Source organism: Vanellus vanellus (genome assembly GCF_965231255.1).
Source record: "Vanellus vanellus genome assembly, chromosome: 15".
Classification (NCBI taxonomy): domain Eukaryota; kingdom Metazoa; phylum Chordata; class Aves; order Charadriiformes; family Charadriidae; genus Vanellus; species Vanellus vanellus.
Window position 1 is genome coordinate 3,309,054 of NC_138920.1, and position 25,066 is coordinate 3,334,119.

General features: G+C 52.1%; 1 protein-coding gene across 1 annotated transcript in view; it reads right to left on the bottom strand.

The window, feature by feature from the left end:
* The window catches only part of RALY (RALY heterogeneous nuclear ribonucleoprotein), a 151,294-nt gene that overhangs the window by 78,125 nt on the left and 48,103 nt on the right, over positions 1-25,066 (bottom strand). Inside the window, exon 2 of the mRNA XM_082491044.1 lies at positions 19,229-19,319. The gene's annotated coding sequence lies outside the window, so the exon portion shown is untranslated. The remainder of the gene's footprint in view (positions 1-19,228; positions 19,320-25,066) is intronic.

Consider the following 25,066-nt stretch of genomic DNA (forward strand, 5'->3'; position numbering starts at 1 on the left):
CCAAAGCTCTCCGTCGGAGGGATATTTCTGATATCAGAGCGCTAATACAGCGCAGCTTTAGATGGATTGGCAGCACACCACCTGCAGTATTAAGACTTCCATCAGCCGTCTCGTCACACAAAGAGCAGTGTCTCTATAAAAACCTAATACCTAGCAATTTTGCAAGTTTGATACTAATACCAAGGCTTAAGAAGAAAGTAAGAGTCAGCGGAATACAGGCGGATGTTCCTCCCGTTTGGCGATGCTGCTGCCTGCGAATGAGCTTCACCCCACCAATACGGCAGCTCCGGCACTGTGGTAGTGGACACAGATGCTACAAAAGATGAAGGCAAAGAAGCCCAAAACACGCCCGAGGGACTCACGCGCTATTGCAGACACCATAGAACTATTTCTGTAAGTGAAAGTAGGTTAGGCAGAGCACAGGGACTGAGGAACAGAGAAAGGAAGGCGTGCGCCAGAAGGTCTCACTGACCAGATCGGCCACTGGTCTGCGGTGCAGTGGGAAACATCCTATTTTCGTAGCACGGAGGTGATGTCAGGGCACCATCGTGGACCTCACGCACTGCCATCCTTGGGGCTGCTGCAGCATCAGTCCCAGCAGAAGCTCCCAGGGTGGAGGGACTGTGGGTTTAGCCATCAGGGTGCTCCCTGCTCCCCTACAGCTCTGGGGGGGGGGGGTCACAGGAAGGACCAGAGGCTGGAGCTACATCTCTGCTCACCTGTCTCACGAGAGGTTGCACAGAATCTCAGACTGGTGGGGGCTGGAAGGGCCCTCTGGAGCTCCCCCAGTCCCACCCCCCACCAGAGCAGGGGCACCTCCAGCAGTGGCACAGGACACGTCCAGGCGGGTTTGGGATGGCTCCAGAGTGGGAGACTCCCCCCCTCTCTGGGCAGCTGTGCCAGTGCTCTGCCGCCCGCACAGGAGAGAAGTTTTTCTTGATGACTTTTTACAAGCGCATGTAGTGACAGGACGAGGGGGAATGGCTTCAAATTGGAAGAAGGTAGATTTAGATTAGATATTAGGAAAAATATTTTTCCCTGTGAGGGTGGTGAGCCCCTGGTGCAGGTTGCCCTGAGAAGCTGTGGCTGCCCCATCCCTGGAGGTGTTCAAGGCCAGGTTGGACGGGGCTTGGAGCAACCTGGGCTGGTGGGAGGTGGCCCAGCCCAGGGCAGGGGGGGGTGGAACGAGATGGTCTTTAAGGACCCTTCCAACCCAAACCATTTTACGATGTTCAGACGGAATTTCCCGCGTTCCAGTTTGTGCCCCTCATCCTGTTGCCGGGCACCACTGAGAAGAGCCTGGCCCCATCCTCTTGACATCCACCTTTTAGATATTGATATGCATTGATAAAAAGCAATTTTCCAGCTCAGACACCATGACACTGGTCACTACATCTTGCATTTGAGGTGCTGTGCCTGGTCTGCTGCATCCCAAAGCGGTGCTGTCCCAAGGAGACACTTTACCAGTCTGCACGTAGAGCCAACAGCGGCTGGGTCCGGGCCAGCGATCGGTGGGACATCCCCTTCTGGACGCCACCATCAGGAGTGGCAGGACTGGAAGGACAGACAAAGGGCAAACAGGACGGCAGGGAGCGGCAGGCAGAGCCCCTCCTGTGGGTTTGTTTTCTCTCGCAATTGAATTAGATGCTGATAAGAGATGCTGAAGGATTTTCATGCCACATGCGGCTCTGCGACGGAACTTCTGATCTATGGATTACAGTTTACCAAGGAGACAGCTCTGTGGAAAAATGCTTATGAGGAAGAAGTGCCACCGCTGTAAAGAAAAGCTCAGGGAGCCACTTTCTGGGGTCATTTCTCTTAGAAAAACAGCCCTATAAAACCCCAGAAAGACTCCTCACCGAGCGCCAGCTGGCTCCGAGCAGGACAAGGCCGACGCACTCGCTCTGCCAGTCTCACGTCCTCTCACAGCATCTCCACCACCGCCCGCTCCGAGGCAAACGGGGCCGAGCGTGCTTTCAATGATTTCTCCAAAGAAATAAACCCAACGCTGCCTGCTTTTACTTCTAGAGGTCCGTTACCGCTAGGCCCCGACATTCGGGCTTGTGCCACGAGTTCATCCAAGGCCCTCCTCATAGCCCGGCGTGCCTCGGCCCTCCAGTTTTTGAACTCATCTGAATACAAACCCACGTGCCACACATACCGGGACCGACAGAAGCCCAGCATCCCTCTCTGATTAAAACCTTTACCATTGACTTATCGGTAGCCACAAGCACCTGGCGCGCGGCTGGGGCTGCAGCGCAAAGCCAGCGGTGGCCTGCAAAGCCAAGCAGGTCATAGAATCATAGAATCAGTGAGGTTGGAAGGGACCTTTAAGATCATCAAGTCCAACCATTAACCTACCCTGATTAAAACACCACCACTCCTAAACCATGTCCCTAAGCACCTCATCTACCCTTTTCTTAAACACCTCCAGGGATGGTGAATCCACCACCTCTCTGGGCAGCTTATTCCAATGTTTAATAACCCTTTCAGTGAAAAAATGCTTCCTAATATCCAATCTAGACCTGCCCTGACTTGAACCCATTTCCTCTTGTCCTATCACTTGTCGCCAGGGAGAAGAGGTCAGCTCCCATCTCTCTAAAACCTCCTTTCAGGTAGTTGTAGAGGGTGATAAGGTCTCCCCTCAGCCTCCTCTTCTCCAGGCTAAACAACCCCAGATCCCTCAGTCATTCCTCATAAGGTTTGTCCTCCAGACCCTTCACCAGCTTTGTAGCCCTTCTCTGGACACGCTCCAACACCTCAATGTCCTTCTTGTAGTGAGGGGCCCAAAACTGAACACAGTACTCGAGGTGAGGCCTCACCAGTGCCGAGTACAGGGGGATGATTACTTCCCTAGTCCGGCTCACCACACTATTCCTGATGCAGGCCAGGATGGTGTTGGCCTTCTTGGCCGCCTGGGCACACTGCTGGCTCATGCTCAGCCGGTTGTCCACCAACACCCCCAGGTCCTTTTCTGCCAGGCAGCTTTCGAGCCACTCCGCCCCCAGTCTGTAGCGCTGCATGGGGTTGTTGTGACCCAAGTGCAGGACCCGACACTTGGCCTTGTTGAACCTCAAGGTCATCGCAAAGCGGCCAGCACCATCATCAGAGCCTGATTTGGGAAACCCCAGTGGAAGAGCTGTAGGTTAAACGGTTAAACAGATTCTTTTTACACAACATGAGGCACTTCCCATAACCCGTCGGTTGGGAAATCCTTTTAAAGACGATGGGAACTGCCAGAGCAGTGTTTGCAAGCCCTGCCTGCTGCCCCAAAGGCGCCGGCCAGGCGGTGAGCCATGGAGTCACCTCCCTGTGCCGAGAGGCTGCCCGTGCGCCGTACCCACAGGGTGAGGATGCCCGCAGGACTTCCCTCATCACAGTGTCCAAAAGCCAAAAAACAGAGAAGAATCCGAATTTTACATTGCTCCTCAAACTTTCCAGCGGCTCCAATTAATGCGGCTAATAACATGCAACCCTTAATTTCCTCCGTGTCATTGCATACAGGAGGCATTGCCACGGCTTTCCCCTTCAGCTCACAGCACCAAGCCCCTACAACACCATTCTTTTTCCCCAGATTTCCCCACAAATGGCCATCAGCAGACCTTCCACAGCTGGGCAAGGCAACTGCAGGTTCCTCCAGGCCCCGTGGAGGCTTTCCCCCCCCACCCCCCGCTCGGTGCATCGCTTTTGCCAGTCCAGCGAGTCTTGAACCTCCAGGACCATCAATGCCATCATTTATGTGGGCACAAGAAAGCAAAAGCTCCGTGGAGGGCTTGCTTGTTCCTTATTATAAACCCTCCATGCCCTTCTATGCTTCTTCCTCAAACTATGAAATAATATCAAGTGCTTTTACAATACTGCAGGTTTCACATGCCACAAAGCAACATCTGCGTGAGTTCCCGATTTCCATATGGTTTTGACTTACAGTACCCCTTAATTGTCCTTTTTTTGTTTACAACGTACAAAGGAAAAGCTCCGGTGCAGCTCTCCACCCCCTGCAAACAGAGATACTGTTTATTTATAGCTCCTCATTTGCAGGGAGCCTATGGAGAGGAGAAGAGATGTCGTTCACGGGGGAAGGCAGATGTATTGAATCAATCACCATGCGGAGGGGCCTGGGGTATTTCACAAAAGAACCACAATTCACAACAGAAGATAAATTATCCAAACAGTTATGCCTCGCTGTCTGTCAGTTACTGTCTCGATACAAACTTCACAAAAAATAAAGCAAAAGCCCCTTTTTTCTAGGTCTAACAGGAAAATACGGCGCTCTGCTGCAGTTTTTAAGCTTGCCCAAGTTGCAGTGACGAAGGGAGGTGTCTTTGTTTCTATTTCTTTAGCTATTTAAGCACATCTAAATTTCAATCTCAAGTCTTCCCTAATGGATACGGCTGTATCACTGACTGACCCCCCAAATCATAGAATCATGGAACGGGTTGGGTCAGAAGGGACCTTAAAGACCATCCAGTCCCACCCCCCTACCCTGGGTAGGGACACCTTCCCCCAGCCCAGGTTGCTCCAAGCCCCGTCCAACCCGGCCTTGAACACCCCCAGGGATGGGGCAGCCACAGCTTCTCAGGGCACCCTGCGCCAGGGGCTCACCACCCTCACAGGGAAAAATTTCTTCCTAATAGCTCATCTAAATCCCCCCTCTTTTATTGTAAAACCATTCCCCCTCATCCCATGGCTCCCCTCCCTGATCAAGAGTCCCTCCCCAGCTCTCCTGGAGCCCCTTTAGGCACTGGAAGGGACTCTGAGGTCTCCCCGGAGCCTTCTCTTCTCCAGGCTGAACAACCCCAACTCTCTCAGCCTGTCCTCATTGGTGTGGTCTTCATCATCTTTAGAAGTTCCTTTTTATAGGTTGGGGGAAAGAAAAAAAATCTCCCAGCCCAAACTGCTGTAAACCACTCTATGGGTAGGGCGGGGGGCCCTTCCTACATTAAAAAAAGGATATTTCTGTGTCTGTAGACATAAAGCAAAGGAGGTAGAAGGAAGCTGGTCTACTTTTCCCATAAAATGATAAAAATTGTCGAAGATGGACAAGGAGAGATTCTTAATTTGGAAAAAGGGTTAGCACTTCACAGACACCTGAAAGCATCAGGAAAATGACCTACCTTCAGCGTTTATAGGATGATCCTATCCATGATATCAAACTCAAATGAAGGGCAACAAAGCTGGTAAGGGGTTTAGAGCACAGTCTTATGAGGAGCAGCTGAGGGAACTGGGGTTGTTCAGCCTGAAGAAAAGAAGGCTGAGGGGAGACCTTCTCGCTCTCTACAGCTCCCTAAAAGGAGGTTGTAGCAAGGTGGGGGTTGGTCTCTTCTCCCAGGTAACAAGCAACAGAACAAGAGGAACTACCACTTCAACCAACAATGTTCAATTAGTTTCTTGGGGACGGACCTTCCTGGGGACCCGGGGGACCTTCGTTCGCCAGGGTGCCGCTTTTGCCAGACTGGGCAGACCCGTCTGATCCACGCGCGCCGTGCCCTGAGCTCAGCCCTGTCCTCCGCTGCCCGTCTGAGATCTTCAAAGCTTTACAGCGCCCATGCAACGTCCTTTGTGTTTCCCCATTTCCCACATGGTGACAATATCCCAGGGTCGATATACTCATGGGCTTACCAATTTGATGGCCCTGGGTGATGGGAGGTGACAGATCCTCACACGTCCTTTGCCAGAGATGGTTTCAAACTCACCTTTTATACACTCTGGTCCTTCCTCAGACGTAACCAGCTCAGCTACATGATGTCCCATGAAAACGGACACCACGTTATACAAGCACAGATATAACCAGAGTATTTTTTAGCATGGACAGCTCAGGGAACTATGTAGATAATCTCAATTTTGAGCCACAGCATGCCCGCATCCTACGCCTGTTCTCCAGGAAAGCAGGTAAGAACTCGCCTTGCTGTGTGGGGTTTTTTTTTTTTTGAAACAGACGGTTCCCACCTCTGACCCTCTCCCCACATTTGGGCTCAAGCTTGCAAATCACATGGTTAGAGATAACAAAACAACCCTGTACCTGCAGTAATGTGTTTTCCAACCCTGTTGTGGCAACAGCAGGAACTGATCTGTAAGTAAATGGACCATTTATTTATGGGTTGTAAATAAGAGCATTCAATTCTCCATAACCACTGAGCAAAGCTGAAGGTTCCCTCTTTGGCTGAGCCGGTGGACACCCAGCTCCTGCGAGCCGGGCAGCTAAAAGACAGAAGAAAAGTCATTTATTCCCACTCCCCTTCCACAACATCCTCACCAGTCAAACGTAGACCAGGAAAAAGTTTCAGAACAGAGAGACAGTTGGGCTGTGAGCAGCCAAGGTCTCTCCAGGGCAGGTACAGCTGCGCTTTCTCATCTCCAGGATAACAGCAGGAATAAAGAACTGCTGAGAGCTCAAACTTCTCCCTTTGGACGGAATTGAAACCTGGTGGAGGTTTCACCCCTGTGAATCCATCCCTGTCCCCGGAGCGGCTGCTTGCCCACAGGCAACTCTGTGGAGAAGCTACATCAGGTTATGGCCACCAACCCTCTTCAATTTGGAGGACACTGGATGGAAAAGGACCATTTTCTTATCATGGCAACTTGGACGGGAATCACACAGAGTTTTATTTTGAGACGGTTGGGGTGGAAACGAAGCACAAGCCAGGTGGGGACCCAACAGGCAGCAATCTCAGCCCTCTGGGGCCAGGAATTACAAGGCAGCAAGGTCACCAACAGCGGGAGGGGGGGGGGAGAAATTCAGCCGAGCAATTTTGAGAGGGAGGGAAGAGTAGGAGAGGATGCTGGCAAGCACCAGGCGAAATCAAACTGGAGAAATCAATAAAGGCAAAGGACAGAGGGGGGCAACGAGACACGGGAAGAGATAAATTAAAGGCTTGCCCAGGGGTTATGATGGCTAGTGAGCAATAAATTAAATAAAAGAGGGCAACAGGGACGAGCAAGGTACTGTGAAAAATTAATTAAAAGGAAGGGAGGCATAACCAAGGCATAAAACATGGGTGCTGGCGGAAAGATTAGAGGACCCCGGCAATGGAGAAGCTTTGAAAAGTGTAATAGGAGCCAAGGCAGAGGCTGTAAAGGCTGTGACCGCATGTGGGGGTCAGATAAACGATGCAGATGCACTTTCAAGACTACGAGAAGCAGGAAAGCATGGAAGAAGAGAGGAAGCATCTCACAGCAGGAGGCGGCGCTGCCAGTGCGGAGGCGCTGGGATACCACCAAGCTCTACTCCTCGGCTTCGGCCAAAACACAGTGGGGTATCGCCTCCCCCCACCCACCTGCAAAACGCTCTCCTTCCACCGGCCCCTCTGCCCCGAAGGGGATGGCGCGGGTGCTGCCTGTGGGATGAGGCATTGCAGGATGGGGTGGTTTAGCTGCGTACCATGAATGCACGTCTGCTGAGACACAAGGATGGGGGTGAATGGGTCCGACTCCTGCTGGCTGCCCCCAGGACGCCCCTCCGGCTCTCTGCAATGAGACCACCGACTCCCTGCAGCCCTCTCGGAAGGGACCCCCCCCCGCCCCGCCAGCTCCTGAGCCGAGTTCACCAACTCCTCGGCAACTGCAGACCAGTTTAGCCCATGCCCTGGTGGGGATGCACCCTGTTGCCTTCTTCAGGCTCATGGGATGGGCAGAATTTGGGTGATGGCCAGAAGACCCTGGTGATTTATGTGACAAGCACAGACTTACATCCAAGTCCCTGCTGGGTCCATTTCGAGCCATGTCTCAGACTGCTCAGGGGAGCACCCTGCTTCCCTCAAGGGTTACCCCCTTCACCCTTTTACGTTGAAGCTGCTCCACTTTGACCAAAGTAATGACATGTGCTGGGAGAACCAGAGATGAAGATGGATGGAGAGAGCACGGCTCGGCAGCCTGGCAGTCGTGCATCTCACCTGAGCATCTGGACTTCTCTGAAGTCCCATTTCTGTCCACCTTTAGGAGACAGGAGCGAAGCAGCGGCTCCTTCCTTGGCAGCCTGTCCGTCTCAAAGCATCATTTCTCTGTGTGATAGGGGTTCCAGGCACTGCGCTGCCAAGAGCTGCAGGGGGTCAGCCCAAAGCCCCGCGGTCCATCACCTGCTTCCCGGCCTCCAGCGCACCACCAGGAAGGCAGTGATTAGTCACGGGCTGGGGGTATGGCGGTTTTCAAAGGATTTACTGTTGTGTGCCAGAGAGGATAAGCAGCAGCTCATCAGCCCTGCGCAGAGCGGGATGGAGTGTCCCAACACCACCATTTTTGCATTTATATGGAATAAGTTTTATAGAATCATAGAATGGCTTAGGTTGGAAGAGACCTTGAAGACCATCCAGTTCCACCCCGTGTCCTAGGCAGGGACACTTCCCACCAGCCCAGGTTGCCCCAAGCCCCGTCCAACCTGGTTTCTGTCTGTAATTCAGGTCCCGCTCTCAGCGCTGCGGCAGTGGGGACTGAGGCAGCCTGGATGGGACCAGCAGCTCAGCAGGGACAGGCAGTCCTGCCTCTGGCCTCAAAAACATCCGTCTTCTCAGCCCAGGATGCTGGTGCACTTGTAGGGCTGCCCAAGACCACAGGAGCCTCCTCCAGTCATCACATCAGCACGAGCAAAGAGCTTTAAGAGCTGCTGCTGCCCACCACCATTTCATTAGAGGGCTGTTAATTGCAGTGTGGTGCAGGTGGTGGTTCGCTTTTGGAGGACTTGTCATGAGGAGTAGGGATGCCATGTTTAGAAGAAGAGCCAAGGAGTGTTTGGGGGCATGCATAGAGGGAAACAATCACACAAAGCCCTTCAAATCACAGGGGAAAAGAAAGAATTGGCCAAGTCTGGATCCCACCTGCCTTTAAAGCGGCATTCTTTGAAACAAACAGGCTGCCCCGCTGCTCGGAGACGGCTAAGAGGATTATAAGGAGAAGATCCCTATGCCAGAAGAGGAAGTAAAAAATAATAAAGGCATTCAAAGCTATGATAAGGAAATGGAAAAAAAAAAAGAAAAGAAAAAAAAAAAAAAAGAGTAAAGCAGAATTTTTGGATACACCGGGAGGGGTACCAGCAAGATCAATACTCTGACAAGGGCAGCCAAAGTGGGACAAGGAACAGATTCAGAGCATCCCATGGCTGAGCCACCCAACCCAGGAGACAGCACAAGGACTTTCACGGGTCTCAGCGGCCACCGGTCCGGCACTCTACTGAATGCTCATGAGGGAAGTAGGACAAAAAGTAACGGATAATTAACAACATCAGAGAAAGCTAAATGGGCTCCCCAACCTCTCCGTGCCCAAACAAACTTCTCTTTGGATTCTCTTTGAACGGGACTATAGACAGCTCAGTGACAGCTCGTGGTACCCTACGCATCATAGGAAGCAGGTACGGTCTCAGGAATAAATAAATAAGTAAATAGAGGAGGAAAAAGGTATATTTCCACCCCTTTTTAACACACCGGAGCAGAGACACATGGAGTATTAGGACTCAGTCCAATGAAATATCAGTTTGAGTCCGGTGCGGTGTGGAGCCGGGAGGATGACAGGGAGCCGGCGCTGGACCCAGAGCCGACCGTGCGGCTCCCGAGACCCTGCCTGTCCTTATTTTGTGTGCGTTTCTTAAAATTAAACTCAGCCGGCAAACACAGACCCTAGAGCCATTTCCCACCTCCTGTCGCACTCCCGCTAGCTTTGCTGCTGAGGTTCAGCGGGAATTTCGGCGCCAGGCAAACCCAAAGGCTGCCTTGTGCTTTCATGCGAAGGGACGAGCGAGCGAGCGGGAGCCCTCGGGGCACTGCGGGGTACCGGTTCACCCCTCAACGCTTGCAGCCCATCGGTTGGCAACCACCTTCATGGGGGCCAAGGGACCGCGGCGGAGCGCACGGCCGGTGCCGGCAGCACTCGGTCAGTCAGCCCGGCGGCCCCGCGAGCGGTAACTCCTCCGACTGTGTCCACGGACTCTGCTACCGGTGTTTCTCCCGAACCTGTATTACACCCGCCTGCGTGCCCCCGAAGCCACACGGGAGGCCGATCTGCCGAGCAGGACAACATTCCCTTCCCAAGTTATTTCTCCGAATAGAACCGTGTTTGAAGCTTTTGCCCTTTAAACCACTAATTCCTATAATCACTAACCCTCCTGACCGCAGAGAGTCATTGTTCAAGGGTACGGCGGTAACGACACCCCCCAATCCATCCAGCTCCAGAGAGGCCTGAGACTGCCCCGCCGATCGCACGCAGCACCTTCGAAGCAGAAATCGCTTATTTAAGAGGATTCAGGCAAAATCTTTAGTATTTCCCACCTTGGAAGAAATTCAAATATAATACGCACCCCCACCCCCCGGCCACACACGCTGAGGTGGGCAGTGCAGAGCCCACCGCCACCACCAACCCTCGCTCAGGATAAGCTCTTCCTGCTCAGCCTGGAGATGAGAAGGCTCTGGGGAAACCTTAGAGCCCCTTCCAGTGCCTAAAGGGGCTCCAGGAGAGCTGGGGAGGGACTCCTGATCAGGGAGGGGAGCCATAGGACCAAGGGGGAACGGTTTTCTACTGGAAGAGGAGAGATTTAGATGAGATATTAAGAAGAAATTTTTCACTGTGCGGGCGGTGAGCCCCTGGCGCAGGGTGCCCCGAGAAGCTGTGGCTGCCCCATCCCTGGAGGTGTTCAAGGCCGGGTTGGATGGGGCTTGGAGCAACCTGGGCTGGTGGGAGGTGTCCCTGCCCAGGGCAGGGGAGTGGGACTGGATGGTCTTTTAGGTCCCTTCCACCCCAAAATATTCTATGTTTCTACGACACCATTGCTCCAAGCTATTATGGTCCTGGTTGAGGAATCCCAGAGACAACCCGAGTTGGGTTCTGTGCTCGACACCACCCAGACACACGTTCAATCTGCAATCACAGCCTGCCAGCGTGATGGGACACAACAAAGCAAAGGAGGCAAGTGAATGCAGAGGAGCAGATAACCTGCAGGAGGTCTAGAGGGCGCAGGTACCACGTCCCCGTTCCCAGAGAGCACAGCAGACCCAAGGCTTTAGGGAAAGATGCAGAGGGACAATACATGGTTTGACTATAAGGCTCTCCCCCAGCATGCAGAAAAGAATGGGGAAGCAGAAGACCAAGGCTGCCACGGTCCTCGTTTGTCCCTCTCCTGTGAAGGGAGTAGGAACAGCCCACCACCAAGAGTTTGTCCCTGCAGAACTCACCTACCAGAGGAAAGCTGGGGACCTAGATGAGTCCTCCAAGGTTACCCAGCACATCCCAAGGTCACACTTACTGACCTTCTGACCCTGTTTTTTCAGTTGAACTTCCAGTCTCAAGAAGAAAAGAAAAAAAAATCCAGGATTTTAGAAGAAAAAACCCACCCTACTCCACAGAGCTCATCACAAACGCGGGGCATGTGGCATCCAGCATCCTCTGGATGTCACAGCGTGCTGGACAGGAATCCAAGCTAACCTCTCCAGGCAGCACAAGGTCCCCACTTTAGCACTACATCTTTGTATCACACCACAGCACCTGTGAAAGGTCAGCGCCTGACAGGAGAAGCACGTAAGATAACGAAATGCTGCAGAAGGGGGACGGTAAAATAAGCAACTTTTTTGGCTCATTTCCCGAAATCTCCAATTCAAGCCAAGCCAGAAGCAAATCTCAGGCCCGGATTTCTATTGATGAAGGAACGTGGCCATCTGTCTGTTTGTCTTCTCTGCATTTCTTGCTAGTCCTTATTTCTCTCCTTAAAAAAAAAAAAAAAAAAAAAAAAAAAATCCATGCTCACATGTCATATTTGATGCATCTGACAAGGTCAGAACCATCATATCCCATCAAGCATGCGCCGGTACAGCCCTGCAAAGGGAAACCAAGAAAAGATGTGAAAAGAGAGATCTATTTTTGTGGTTTCATTTTAAGGCATCCCCTTGACTTCTCCCTTCTGACTCACTTTCCAGCTCTAGTACTCAGAGATGCAGCAGAAAGCTGCATCTGGTTAGGAGAGTGCGCAGCACCTCGGTACTCACTTGTCACTTGTCCCCAGTGTCCCAGCACCTCATGGAGTTATGTTTTCATGGCCGTAACACCAGTTCCAAGCTGGAGCAGAAAGACTATTCCCTTTTGGAGGCTGAGAATTGAGAAATTCAGGGCCAGCCCCTCAAGGCTGATGGACGCCTTTGATGGCTGAAGCCCAGCTGACTGGCCAGGGAACCTGGGAGAATTACGGTGGAGAACCCGAACCCTGAGGCAGACACTGAAACCTGTTCTCCTCTAGCATTAAATCCTGTCCCCTGGCCTTTCTCACCATAATGCGCAATACTCCTTGAGCGGGCAGCCACTGGTTCTTGACAGGAGAGGCAGAAAACAAGCCAAGATGGTGAGGACCTGGTGGTTCAGAAACAGGTGAGTCCTTCTGGCCATCAGCTAAGGAGGAGTTAAGGTGTCAATAAATACAAGCCACCCCACTCCAAGTCTGTGAGCACTCCCCGAGTTCTTCACCAATTCATTCCAGCTGGGTTTGCATTCAATGAACACCCAACTGGGGGATGCATCTGAGATAGACTACTAACACCTGGGGCAGCTCTGACCTTCCCTCTGGAGCAATCCAGAAAGCTTTCAGATTTCATCCTGCAAACATTTTCACCTGAAGTTTGAGCACAGGCATTATCCTTAACCACAGCAGAAGAAATGACTGGTGCCATCATCTGTCAGCTGGTGCTTACACAAGGAGTTATTTGGGAAAAGATTTTACATTTTCAATTCATGCACTACCTTAATCTGGATTAACCTTCAAGTCTTGAGAAGCTCTAGGAAATAGATAATTCCAAAAAGCAAATGAAAAAATGAAAAAAAAAACAAAAATCCCCAAATCAGATAATTTAAATTGACATGTTATTTTGATAAGATCAAGATTTGCAGAAAACTTAGCTCTCACATAGAGTATTCATTATGAATTGCTTGCTCAGCTCTTAAAAGAATCAAACATTTTGGTTGATCGCAGGAAACCAGCTCAGCTCTAGAGTTTAATCATTGACTCAGGAAGGTATTATTAACCCATGGCTTTCTTTGAGCAGAAGAGTTTTGACCGAATTTATAGCTTTAAAACCAGACGTATGCTTGAGACTTTTTGGTTTATCGAGATCTTAAGTCTCAAACCAGGTACAGTACAATCCACTGGATGACGTATGCTACGTGAAGACATTTTGTACTTTTTTGTTCAGCCAACCGTCCTTAAATAACACCAAATGACCTCTCTTCTCACACACCGAGAAACGACTGAGCTACATAACTTTCTGCTTGCAGACTGCGCGATCAGCTGGATGGTCCGGCGCAGGAAGGTCTCCCCGGTAGAGCTGCTGGCCATGGCCTCTCGTGCCATCCATCACTTGGCACCTGGAAACACCGCAGCTTTCCTGCTGTCTTGGCAGAGCGGTTGAGAGCTTCACGCAATTAATTTGCTTATTTAAAAGCACAGGTAACCACAGGGACAGAGCAACAAGGCTGTTTAGAAAGGGTCAATTAGCATCTCATCTTCCACTAACTCGCCCCCAGCAGAGCCACGTGAGCCTGGCAGGGGCAGAAACGAGGAAAGAGGTTCTCAGTGAAGGTCAGCACCCAGCATCCACCTCTGAAGGCTCCAGTGGCAAGAACAGCAACTCAGCACGTCAGGATTTGGCTCTTGCTGGAAAACCTGATCCTTTATGAGAACTGCTTGAGTTCCCACTCAAAGCCAACTAAGCTCAGCTCCGCATAGGCAGAACGCATGTGGGGGCAATGGGAGGGTATGGCTCCATCATGGAGAACTTTGGAGATAGCCAACACCAGGCCCCAAGCCTGCAGACCGCACTCCTAATGCTTGCAACTGCTAAACGACTCCTAATCATCTTCAATCGAAACCATCCCTGACATGCTCTGCTTTCACAACGAATTTTAGTGCCACAAACATGGCTTTTCTAGCCCAAAACTTGTTCACTTCCCTGGGGAGAGTAGTCGTGGACCAGGGCCTCTGCGTGAGGAGAGCTCTCCTCTCGCCTTCCATTTGCCAGACAGGCTCCCCAGCCCGCTCCCACCAGCTGAGACCAAACCTACTCAAGACAAAACCTGTTCCAGATGAACCAGCAGCCTGGGAACAACTTCCAGCCAACGGCTTACAAATACCACTCACACCATTAGTTGATTTCCAGCACAGACATGTGCTGACCTTCCAGACAGTCTACTTAGAAAGGATTTTTAACTGGGTCTTTGCATTTATTTACTGTAAATAAGGCTTGGGGAGCGCTAGCTTTTGAGGGAATTTCTGTCTGAGTTCTCCACAGCCCAGACCACCCTTCTCCTCACCCACGGTTCGCAGCCACCACATCAGCTCTGCCTCTCGAGCCAAGGATCATGGCCTTATTTCATGGGGGACCTCCCCACAATGAGCCTGCAGCTAAAGAATAACTCTTTAGAGGCCCCAGGACATCGGCAGAAAGGGTCAAGATAGAGTGGGTGGTCTCAAAGCTTCCATTGCTGGAGCACGCTGGGAGCGTGCAGACTTCAACCTGTTATCCTCACGGTCCCCTTTCATTTTCTGGGGAAACCTTGGGGTCACTGGGTCTAGAAAGACACAGCACAGGTGTGACAGACCCTGGGTCCACTTTCCAGGCAGCTTTTTAACGGGTTCACCCTTCCTCCACTTCCAAGTTTGCCAAGAAGAGGTCCCTTTCTTTCCTTATTTTACACAGGTCTATTTTGACTCAACAGTTTGCATCGTAACCAATGGCCAGAGCGGGCAGCAGGTGACAGCACCCATGTCCAACGCTCCATCTGCAGGGGACATGGTCTGGATGAGTGTCCCAGCCCAATTTCTGCACCTCCATGTCAGTCACTGGCAATCAGTCTCACCGCTAGGACCACGCTCTGCAGGAGATCGTGGTGACAAGTCTGAAGCCTCTTCTTCCTTTTACTGCTCAACAAAACCACAGACTTCGTTTTATCTAGTGGGAATTGTCTGAGGATAGTGACAATTATTTGGGTTATTTCTCACAGACTGGTGGGGTCTGGAAGGGCCCTCTGGAGCTCCCCCAGTGCCACCCCCCGCCAGAGCAGGGGCACCTCCAGCAGTGGCACAGGACACGTCCAGGCGGGTTTGGAATGGCTCCAGAGTGGGAGACTCCCCCCCTCTCTGGGCAGCTGTGCCAGTGCTCTGCCGCCCACACAGGAGAGAATTCCCTCCTCAGGTTCAGATGGAACTGCCTATGGTCACATTTGTGCCCGTTCCCTCTTGTCCTGTCACTGGGCACCACTGGAAACAGACTGTTCCCATCCCCCTGGCACCCGCCCTTGAAGGATTGATAAGCGTTGATAAGATCCCCCTTCAAAAGCAAAAAGACCCCATTCCCTCAGCCTTTCCTCATCAGAAAGATGTTCCAGTCCCCTCATCATCTTCATAGCCCTTTGCTGGACCCTCTCCAGCAGGTCCCTGTCCTTCTTGAACCGGGGAGCCCAGAATGGGACACAGTGCTCCAGATGTGGCCTCCCCAGGGCAGAGTAGAGGGGGAGGATGACCTCCCTCCACCTGCTGGCCACACTCTGCTTGATGCACCCCAGGATGCCATTGGCCTTCTTGGCTACCAGAACACATTGCTGGCTCGTGGGCATCCTGTTGTCCACCAGGACTCTCAGGTCCCTTTCCACAGAGCTGCTCTCCAGCAGGTCAGCCCCCAACCTGTACTGGCGCGTGGGGTTATTCCTCCCCAGATGCAGTACCCTACACTTGCCCTTGTTGAACTTTGTAAGGTTTCTCTCCGCCCAACTCTCCAGCCTGTCCAGGTCACGCTGTACGGCAGCACAGCCTTCCGGCGTGTCAGCCACTCCTCCCAGTTTTGTGTCATCAGCAAACCTGCTGATGGTACACTCTATCCCTTCATCCAGGTCATCGATGAATGTATTGAACAGGACTGGACCCAGTACTGACCCCTGAGGGACACCACTCGTTACTGACCTCCAACTACACTCTGCGCCACTAACCACAACCCTCTGAGCTCTACCTTCCTTTGAGGTTTTCACGAACACACAAGCCGCTGGGGACAACTAAAGTTTCCCACACTCTTGAGATAGAAGACTGTCCATGGTCAGAAGCACCGGGGGCTGGTAACAGGGCTGAGGGAGCCCAGCGCATCGCAACCTGCTCTGGACCACCTGCCGCTTCATCTTCATCTGCTCCTCCACTGCAATTCCTGCTGTGCTGGGAAGGGATGCAGCTGCCGAGATAATTCAATCATCTTCCCAGCACCTGCTTGTAAAAGTATGAAGAGAAATAAAGAACTTGTGCACACACTCATCAGAATCCCCACTGCAGAGATATGGCCATCTAACTGCCTACAGAGGAATAAAAATTGGAAAAAAAATTTTAAAAAGAGAGAGAACAAGCCACAAAGGACAAAGCCAGTCGGCTCTCGTTGAAACGTCCGAGCTGTGACGCGAGCACTGCCAACAGCGGAGCCAGCAGTCAATGGGAGGCTGTCCCCGCTTTCGCGGCTCTGCACACTACTGCTGCTCCTGAAGTCCCCGAGTTGGTTTCTGATGCTTTGGGACCCCTGTAGAACCTCTGGAAACAACTTCACAACTGGTTAAGACTTTACAGTGAGATCCACCACTTATCCTGCTGTCCGGTCGTTCCCTCGACAAAGGTATCTCAGTCACAGAGAGTAACCGGGTCCCTGTTCGGCTTTTTTAGACTTGATCATGAGCATCCCACGACCTCCTCCCCACCGGACACCACAGCCTTCAACCAGAGCCTCCGCGCTGAGCACCGATACCCACGACCTCCTCCTGACCCGCATCGTCTTTTCTAAATTAAGAAACCTGTTACATCGCTTCCTTCCTTGGCCCACGGGGTGCTAAGAAGGTCACTACCAGATCGTAGCTTAACGGGCTACCGAGTGCCACCTTAATCCTGGAAGGACAGGAACTGCCCGAGCTGATAAATGACCTGAGCGAGTGATTACAGTCCGGATTTATTTGTGATTAGACACCGTGATGGCCCGCTCCGACGCTGTGTTTTTTTCTAAGAAGACAGAAAAATTCACCCACCCCGTTTTTGTTGAGCTACCTAAGGATGCTCTGTGTCCTGTCGCTACAGGACACTTCTAACCCTGTATGGGCGGACGCAATAACAGGTATTTCTGTGACCATTGCCAGAATAATGGGCATTTTCATCGGCCTTCCTAGTTCTCCGGAGTTACTCTCAACGCTCTTCTCCAATTGCCTGAATGACAGATATTTTCACAGCTTTTTCCGCACCCCCCAAGAAATAGGTAGTTTCGCAGCTCCCTCCGGAATCAACCTTTATTCTGCGCACTCCCGATAATCGGAGGGAGAAGCGAAAAATGAAAAAGCAAATAATCAACCAGCAGCACTCAAGGGATCAGAAAGTGAAGAACTGGCAGATTGAAGGAGGTGCTGCAGTTCAAGTCCCGCGGTCTGTGCACGCAGGATAAAAGACACTTTCCTCCACTTACAGTAAATAACCTGTACGAAAAGAAGGCTCCATAGTTTACCGCACCATTTAATATGTCAACGGCCAAATCAAAACTCGGAAAAACTTCTGGCAGTGGTGTTCTTTTTTTTTTTTTTTAATGCCTTGAATATTATAAAAGTAAGGTCTTTCTCCACTGCTGCTGAATTCCATAATTTCATTTGCCGAGTTAAATCCTGGTCTATGGAATTAGGGCACAGTAGTTCTCTTATTCATGCAGAAAAGGGGTTTTAGCCAGCTCATTTGTTTAACAGAGCTGTACGTCGGTATTTTTTAGTCTTACTTTGTGTCGAGATATTCCCACTACTACTAAGGGAAGGTATTTTAAGCTAGAAGCAGAAAATGGTTTTAGACAAATCATAAGCAAACCCAAATTCCCTTTCTCCTTCAACTGCCTCATTTCAGTTTGAGAAAGTTCAGGTGAATCTTTACCCGTCTGTTATTTGCAGTTTCCTGGATTAGATTTCTAAAGAAGGTAAGAAGTGTAAAACTCTCGGATCCTTATTTACTGTACGTGGTGTCCCCTGGGGTCCACCAAGCAACAGCAGAGCTCCTGCCCATACGATAAGAAGTTTTACCCGATCACATTTATTTTTCCTCCCTCCTACATTAAGTTCCCAAGGGAAAACCCAACCACAATACCAATTAAGACAAAAGCGTTCCACCAGGACTGTAAACGCTGCCAAACTGGAAACTGAGGGCTTGCTTTTATCCATCTGTCCGGGAACCAGAGGGGAAAGTCCACTGTTGAAAATATTACACCCTGAAATCTTCCTGAAGCAAACTCCAGGTTTTATCCACCTGAAGTCCTGTTCTTACCGAAACAAAACTGTTTCTAACAGCCGCAGTGATTCCTGGAGCATTTCCCAGTACTTAGGGTCCCGCTGTCGCTGGACCCGATCCCCCCAACCCTCTTCCAGCCCACCACAAAAACCTCTTCTTCAAAGAGGTGCTTTCAGCTCAGCCTCCCTGGCCAAGCTGGGTCTAGGGCATGTTAAAGCGCGGGTCCTGGCAGGGCCGTTTGGCACTCCGGAGTTGGTTATCTTCCTAAATTGCAGCCTGAGGACACTCCTGTACCTTTTGGGGATGGAGGAACCACTCTGTCCTGACCAAAGCTCTGAGAACCACAGCCCTGAACTGTTGGTGGTCAAGGAAATCCCAAGCGCGTCCCCCCAGCCCGCTTTCAAGAGGATGCTCTGCTTGTTCCGTGCAAAGGCAGTTACTGGGGTTTTGACCAAAATCTGGGCACCCTCCTTCACCGCAAACACCAGCTCCGTGAGGTGTGTGCTTGCCCCGAGCACAGCGCTTCTCCCCGGGTTCTCCTCGCAGCCTCTGGCTGCGGGGTGGGCACCAGGCGAGGTCAGAGCAGAGCCCACCCCTACAGTACCCACAACAACCCACAAGAGTGTCTTTTACGAGAAATAGAAGTGATGAATCGGAACCCCACTGCATCCAGAACGATCGCGATCTGCCCGTCGGGGCGTACACAAAGCGGCCCCGTTGCTACTGCCAGCAGCACACGAAGGACCGGCGGATCCTCACCGCATCCATCCAACCATGGACTCCCCCAACGCTGACACCAGGCCGCTCTCAGCAGGCTCAAAGAGAAAAACCTTCAGCCTGAACCCAGAATGGAGCGTTCGTACCGTCCAGCACCCCAAGCGAGGCGTCCTTGCTGCCCCGAACCCCACTGCCGCGTCCCACCTCCCGCAGCAGAGCCGCGGGGATCTCTCCCACCGCTCGTCCCGTCCAAAGGCACCTCAGGATACAGTTACTCACCGGGACTGGGGTGGGCACTTGGGGTTCGTCAGTCCTCGCCGTCACCGGTGCGGGAGCAGGCGCAGCACCCCTCGACGGTCTCAGCTTCACCCTGCGAGAATCAGGACACAGAGGGTTGGGGTTTTTTTTTTCCCCCACCCTGGTTTGGGGGAAGCAGATAATCCCGTACTTTCTAACCCTCAGCAGGGCAGGGTACGCGGTGTCGGAAGGAAAAGCCGCTGGCTGCTTGGCTGGAAGGATCAGAGCCCAGACTTTGCGAGCTAAGGCTCTGAGCGGCTTAGCCAGGAGCCCAAAGCGGAGCAGAGAGAGCGGGTTGCATTCGCGGGGCCGAGCACTGGGGGTAGCGGCCGGGGAGGAGGTTCAGACTGGCTCAGGAGCAAGAAATCCCCCAGGAACAGCGACACGATGGGGTACAGCTACAGACGGGGCTTGGAGCAACCTGGGCTGGGGGGAGGTGTCCCTGCCCAGGGCAGCGGGGTGGGACTGGATGGTCTTTAAGGTCCCTTCCAACCCAAAGCATTCTATGATTCGATGATAATACCTGCAGAGAACAAGGTAACCGGTGGATAGAGGTGGGCACGAATTTTTGGTCACGGTGGCTGGGTTTTGTTCAAGGAAAAACAGCTGCTTCAAACTGAAATATCCCACATCCAAGCAGAAACTTTTTCACTTTTTTTTTTTTTTCTCCCCCCCCCCCCCCCCCTCAGTTTTGAAAACATATTTTTGAAACTGAAGATTTTGCTTTGGGTCAGGCTGACTTGAACTGAAACACCTTGTTGATGGAATTGAAACGTTCTGCTTTAAGGCAGCTCCTCAGGATCACCCCCCCCCAGCTCCCATGACACCTCCTGGGACATTAAGTCGGGGTGCTTACCCGTCCCTGAGACACCTGGCAGGACCGCGCGCTGCCCTGATGTGTCACCCCGAGAGACCTGCCAGGTAGAAATGTGACGGGATGTAATGGAATCACGGAATTTTCAGAGTTGGAAGGGACCTCTAGAGATCACCCAGACCAACTCTCCTGCCAAAGCAGGATTGCCCAGAGCACATCACTCAGGACTGCATCCAGGCGGGTCTTGAAAACCTCCAGAGAAAACCTCCCTGGGCAGCCTGTGCCAGTGCTCTGTCACCCGCACCGTAAAGAAGTGTTTCCGTGTATTTGAACGGAACTTCCAACTTGTTCCAACTTGTGCCCATTACCCCTCGTCCTGTCACTGGGAACCATTGAAAAGAGCCTGGCTCCATCCTCCTTCAGCCCACCCTTTAGATACTTCTAATCCATAATAAGGTCTCCCCTCAGTCTTCTCTTCTCCAGGCTAAAGAGTCCCAGCTCTCTCAGCCTTTCCTCATACGGGAGATGCTCCAAGCCCTTAATCATCTTTGTTGCTCTTCGCTGGACTCGCTCCAGCAGTTCCCTGTCCCTCTTGAACTGGGGAGCCCAAAACTGAACACAGTACTCCAGTTGTGGCCTCACCAGCGCAGAGTAGAGGGGGAGAAAGACCTCCCTCGACCTACTGGCCACACTCTTCCCTATGCAGCCCAGGATGCCATTGGCCTTTTTGGCAACAAGGGCACATTGCTGGGCCATGGATAATTTACTGTCTACCAGGACCCCCAGATCCTTCTCCTCAGAGCTACTTCCCAGCAGGTCCACCCCTAACCCATACTGGTGCTTTGCATTCTTCCTCCCCAGCTGCAGGACCTTGCACTTGCTTTTGTTGAACCTCATTAGGTTCTTCTCTGCCCAGCTCTCCAGCCTGTCCAGGTCATGCTGGATGGCAAACTACAATTCAGAAGTGAGTGCTGCAGGACTTTTTAGGGCATTTTTATGCCGGGCAACAGCCGAGTGCCCATGGGGCATGCTCCCAGGGCCACCGTGCCAGCACGGTCAGGCCAGCGGGGGATGCTCCTCGCAGGGGAGGCTGCAGGACATGGTTGCCCACCCCACGAGAACTGAGCTAATGCTTTAGAAGTGGGATCTAGGTACCAGCAAACCCTCACTCCTCTGCAACCAAACGCACACCAAGTCCTGCCCTCGTCCCAGCACTCCAGGCAAGGAGCTGCGGTTGAATGGATGGGATGGAGTGAGACCTGCTCCGTGCTCTCCATCCCCAGCACAAGGAGCGCCCCTCCGAGCTCACAGCCTGCACGGTCCAGAGCTGATGGGCACTGCATCCAGGTCTCCACACTCCCACACTGGGGCGTAAGCCATGAACCAGATCCAATGATTTAAACCCATTCCTCCAAACCAGCTCGCTCGAGTCAGCGGTCATCTCCAACAGAGGCAATAAATCACGGGGACATTCCCGCTCTGCTTTCTCCACACTCCTCAAACCGGCAATGATTCCCACCTCCTGCCTTCCAAGCAATGTTTCCTGAGTAAACCATGGGTTTTACTGAAAGACCAAACACTTTTCCCACCCTGCTGGGTGACATACTCAGATACGTGGGCTGCCCGGTCCCACCAGGAGGGCAGGGGGGGCAGCGAGGGCTCCTCGTCATAACCCACCCAGCCCACCAGGAGAGAACCTCCCTAATTAGAGGCTCAATTCAGCCTCAGTTATGCCACAGCATTGCAAAAGGTCAAACTGGAACGAAGCTTTTAATTAAAAGAGAGAAAGCACTAAAGAGACAGAAGAAATGAAGCGCCGGGCTTCAACCACCAGCGAGGTCACACATATCTAACGAGCTGATGAGAGACGACGCGCTGGCTCTCGTGGCAGAAATCTCTGCACACTCTGGCACTGCACCACAGGGACGATCCCTCCTGCAGGGGGGTTTAAAGCTCTGCACGACAAAGCCACCACAGTGACACAGGCTAAAAGCAGGGGACACGGCCACATGGCCACACATCCCGTCATCCAAGAACCTACTAAAGCATTCGACATGATGAACTTCCCAAGGGCTGTTTCCTCAGTTCCCCTCCATTTCAATGGACCCATCATTCAAGTTCATTGAGCCTCTCCAGAGGTCTGGTAGCATCTCTCAGAAGTTCAGCTGAACGTGCTGGAATCAACGGCGAAGGCAGCAATGTCGCGAGAAGGAGTCTTCATGCAGGAGATGGAGAAGAGGAGAGAGAGTAAGAGAAACCTGAAGCCAAACCAGATCTGAGCAAAGTCCTGGGCATCAAAACTCTCAGAGACACCAGGGATGGGGACAAGCCAATGGCTTGTGACCTGCTCCCATCATACCTGCCGGAGCCCTGCAGGTCCTTAATTTGCCGTTGCTTGGACAGAATGGGGCAGACGGAGGATTGTAGACACAAATCCCAGCAAGGAAGGGGGAAAAAAGACTTTACCCTAGATCTGGATGACATTCTGAATGCCTTCCCCACCCTCCTCCCAAACTCACCCAGATGCCTCGACTGAGGCAAAAGTGCTTATCACACTCCTAAAGCCTTCTGCTGATAACAACCACCCAAAAACATGCGAGGGGAGGGGAAGTATGAGGGGCAGAGGGACACGGTGCACCAAAGAGCATCAGAAGCTCCAAGTTCTGCTCTTGGCTCTCCTGTGCACCTCTATGAGACCAAGGGCCAAATTAGTGCATCTCTTTGTGTCCCTTCGGATGTTACATTGGACTCAGATGAGGTCCAACAGTTGCCCAATAACCTGAAGTGGAGGAGGTGCCATAGAAAAACCTCATCACGAGCAAGAGCGCTGGAGCTGAGAAAAGGAAGTCCACCTCTACAGCTGCGTAATCCCTCCTCTCCCAAATGAAAGACCAAATTGTCCTGCTCTTATACCGAGTTCCTCTTTACTGCATCAGCCCCAGAGAACCCAGGCGGCAGGAGCAGCAGACCCCAGCCCGGGCAAGGCGGGACTCAATCACTGCACCGCACCGTCCTGCGATTCTTCTCGAACCACTTTGTCTCGCGGCGCCAAAGGGAAGGAGGAAGGAGGCAAGTACCCTGCCAAAACACAGCATCTCTCAAACAAAGTAACTGCACGAAAATGCGCTGGTTTATTCTCACTCTGGGCTCCCAAAGCATTTCCCTTCTCTGCCTGAATGATAACGGGCATAAAAATTAAATATAAATTCTCCAACAAAAAGCGGAATGCGCTGAAGGGTAATAAATCATGGGGGCTGGATGGCATTCAGAGGAAGGTGGGGGAAGGAATAAAGGATGAAATAGTGTAGATACTGACTAAGATATATCATAGACCCTTAAAAACCCAAGACTTGTCCTCAGGGCAGGGGACTCACCGCACTGGGCTGCATTTTGATGAAGCAGCAGAGGGAACCGGCCCAGCGAAGCGGTGGGGTTGAACCACTGTTCTCCCAGTCCCGCAGGGCTCAGGGCACAGCAAATGCCACACCAGCACCGCGCTCACACCCCCACCACCTGCGGGGATGAAGACCCTAAGGAAAACATCTTCTAATTTCCCCAAAAGCCACAATCACAGACTGACAGACTGGTGGGGGTTGGAAGGGCCCTCTGGAGCTCCCCCAGTGCCACCCCCCGCCAGAGCAGGGGCACCTCCAGCAGTGGCACAGGACACGTCCAGGCGGGTTTGGGATGGCTCCAGAGTGGGAGACTCCCCCCCTCTCTGGGCAGCTGTGCCAGTGCTCTGCCGCCCCCACAGGAGAGAAGTCCCTCTTCAGGTTGAGATGGAACCTCCTATGGTCACGTTTGTGCCCGTTCCCTCCTGTCCTGTCACTGGGCACCACTGGAAACAGACTGTTCCCATCCCCCTGGCACCCGCCCTTGAAGGGTTTATAAGCATTGATAAGATCCCCCTCAGTCTTCTCTTCTCCTCTGAAGAGGGACCATCCCAGTGCTGCAGAGGGGATATACACGTTTCTGAACAGCAGCTACCATGGACTGGATGCTCTCTACCTGATGACCTAAGGTGCTTACATATGCGTTTCCAGTGGCCTGAAACACTCCCCGGGGCACCACACAGAAGCACAATATTCTGGAAACACTATATATCAGCAGCAATTTTCTTCTAATAAACAAGATCACCTTTAATTTTGCAGGCGCCTCCTACTTCATTAAACTTAAAGATCTTGCTCTCCAGGGGTTTCCTCCTCAACTGGGGCAGGAAATGAAAAGACAGAAAATGCAATTTAATTGGGATGAAGCTTCATCTTTACACTGCCTATCATAATTACGTGTCATTTAAAAACAAGTGCGGAGCAGGTGTGAAATGGCACCAGCTCCGGATGCGCATAAAGAATGTTGACACCAGCAGCGTCTCTCGGCGAGAATCAGATGGTGCAACTTCAAAACTCCTTTTCTCTTTGGTTTCTTTCTTCCTTTGTTTCCTCAGACTTCGCAGAAAAACATCCTTTTGAAATGGGAGAGAAGAAAAGGCGTCTTTGCGAAGCCAAGGAAAGGAAGAGAAGGTAATTTCAGCATAGTGTGCTGCGGCACAGCACCAGTCCCTGCAAAACATGGGGCAAGGTTGGCGTTGGCGTAGAGGACAGGCACATGGAGGCACAGCAACCGCAGCCACGTGCCTTCATGTGACGCCAAGACGGCCGGGCTAAATCTGCTGCTCCTTCCTCTCCGGGTATCACTTTGCCTCCCCTTGCCGTCCCAGAGAAGACGTCCAGACATCTGTCTTCCAGGTCAGACCACAGTGAACCATTATGGAAGTGACCTCAAGGTGCTGAAGTCTGCCCTGGGAGTTGAGTTGGGTGGGAGAGGGTTTCTGATTTCCCTCAGGTCACCCAGTCCCTTTCTCCATGCTCCAGAACCAGGAAGAACAAAGCAACGAAACACTTCTGTCAAGTTAATATTGAGGGTTTCAGTCAACCTTCTGCAGAGAACAGAACCAAGGAAGAGAAAGGACAGGTCTGCGGATGGGTTATGCTGCTTATCAGGGAAAT